The sequence below is a fragment of the Phycodurus eques genome, unplaced genomic scaffold (genome assembly GCF_024500275.1).
Source record: "Phycodurus eques isolate BA_2022a unplaced genomic scaffold, UOR_Pequ_1.1 contig_24, whole genome shotgun sequence".
Classification (NCBI taxonomy): Eukaryota; Metazoa; Chordata; class Actinopteri; order Syngnathiformes; family Syngnathidae; genus Phycodurus; species Phycodurus eques.
The window spans coordinates 280,536-282,944 of NW_026904021.1; the positions used below are offsets into that span (position 1 = coordinate 280,536).

A 2,409-nucleotide genomic window follows, 5' to 3' on the forward strand; every position below is an offset into this window, starting at 1 on the left:
GGAGTGAAACTGTCCTTTTCAAATCTGCAGCAGAAGGTATTCAAGTCGTTGGCTAGTGTGCTATTGTTCTCATCTTGGGGGGATCGTCGCTTGTAATTAGTCAGCGATTGGAATGCATGCCAGACTGATTTTGAGTCGTTCGCGCTAAACTGTTTTTCCAACTTTGCTGCATAGATCCTCTTTGCAATGTTAATTTCTTTAGTAAGCTGGTTTCTAGCTCGATTATACAGGGCCCTGTCCCCGCTCTGATATGCATCTTCCTTAGCTTGGCGAAGCTGCTTAAGTTTAGGAGTGAACCACGGCTTGTTGTTGTTGAATGTCCGAAATTATTTTGTTGGTACACAAACCTCTTCACAGAAACTTGCTTGAAGTAGGATTGCTTGAAGTATGTTCACATACGTTTCTTACGAAACGGCTCGCAAGCAGGCAAAATTGTTTTATGTACCCTAGCAAGCGCAAGCACATACGCTTGTACGTAAACATGCCGGCGTTCCGTCGAATCATGCCCTAAAGCTTCGGTAAACATTGGTTTGTGCTTGAAAATAAATGTTAACAACGGCGCACAACTATGTTGACAACAGCAATCACGGGAGGCGAAGCGCTGGTCACAATATGCAATCCTACTGGTCTCCGTCAAGTTGCGCTGCCGGAGAGTTGTCGTTGACATGTCACACTACACGGAAGATATCCCAAAAAAAATCCAATTTGCCAGACATTTTGACGTCGTAAGGCCAAATCGTTTGTCGTGGCTTATGTCACACTCCAAGAAATTTTGTCGTTCCTGACATATGTCGGAACCCGATCTGGAAAATCGGCTGCGATAGCTAATCGGGCCAATATCGGGGATAAAATCCTTTTGTTTGATCTCGGCATAAAATGATTATTCTCTCAGCCAATGAATTGCAGTTGTTGGCTTAAATGATTTCAGAGCTCTGCTTTCCACATTTTTCATGTCAAGGTTGGCTATGATAGGGAATGCCGAGGATCCCATTTACTTCCTTGGTCGGGCTTACATTTCCCAATAGAATTCCACTTACAAAAGATGGGCTTTCCAGGTAGTGTGGCCGAGTGGTCCAAGGTGCTGGATTAAGGCTCCAGTCTCTCAGGAGGCGTGGGTGCAAATCACACCACTGCCACTTCCTTGTCAATATAGTGAATGTCTTAACTATTTTTTCATTGGCTCCGACAAGGCGTTTGTATTTGCCTTAATGTCATTACCTTTGTCTTTCACGCTGAACTGTCGTGCCACCTCTTGGGTACTTACACAGTGATTTTAAATTGACAGAACAGCGAATAAATGAAGATTTTTTTTTCAGTAAGAAGTGAATTGAAGAAAGGGTCACTTCCCGTGGGCCTCAGCCAATGAGTTGACAAGACTTAATTGCACAATATTTCTCACGAAGAGTAAGACGTTAAATTACAGCAGATCCACAACATCCTATGAGCAGACATACGATAACAGAGAACGAGATTCAGATATATCCATCGACCTCGGGATTATAGGGCGAGCACGCTTCCGCTCCGCCACTCTGCTCTCTCGTCATTGTCGTTGGTATGTACTCTTTTACTGTCTGACAAATATCTGGCAGCCGCCAGCAACAGGGCTGTTCGGGTTGTCTCATGGCTTGATCAGGCTACAAGACACATTTGGTCTTTCCCGATGACACGATGTCAGACCACTGCCATCAAATCTTGCCGTTTCTCGGGCAGACACTACTTGACATTTATTCCGTCTTTTACCATCACTGGGCTTATTCTTGTCAAATCAAACACTGTCCGAGAGGTGGAAGCAGAAAACGTGTCACCGGCCAACGCGACGGGACACACTCGTTACGATGGTGACGACAACAACAATGCGCCGTGCTAATGTCTTGTTTCTGTGTGTGCGTGTGAGCGACTGTGGGGGGACAAAATGAGGAAAAACCTGTTCGTCACTGGTGCTCGGGAGAGAACGTTCGTTGAAGGATTGCTTGAGGTATGTTCACGTACTTTTCATACAATACGACTCGCAAGCAGGCAACAAAATGTTATGTACCCTTGTAAGCGCAAGCACATACGGTTGTATGTAAACATGCCGTCGTTCCGTTGAATCATGCCCGAAAGCTTCGGTAAACATTGGTTTGTGCATGAGAATCAACGTTCACAACGGCGCACAAGTATTTTATCAACGGCAAGCCAGGGAAGTGATGCGCCGGTCACAATACGCAATCCTGGTCTCCGTCAAGTTGCGCTGCCGGAGAGTTGTCGTTGACATGACACTGCTGGGGTTGGGTTGCAGAATACTAATAAGAATAACTGTCCCTCGTAATGTTCTTGACAACATTTTTAAAATGTAGAAATTCAAACAAATTGGGACAAATTGTTCTTGAATTTAAGTTTTATAAGTTGGCAGCTTCCGACACCCGATTG

General features: G+C 44.9%; 1 non-coding gene across 1 annotated transcript; it reads left to right on the top strand.

Moving 5' to 3' along the window:
• Positions 1-1,054: 1,054 nt before the first annotated feature.
• Positions 1,055-1,136, top strand: trnal-aag (transfer RNA leucine (anticodon AAG)). The gene has a single exon. It is a non-coding gene; the product is annotated as a tRNA-Leu (tRNA).
• Positions 1,137-2,409: the final 1,273 nt, after the last annotated feature.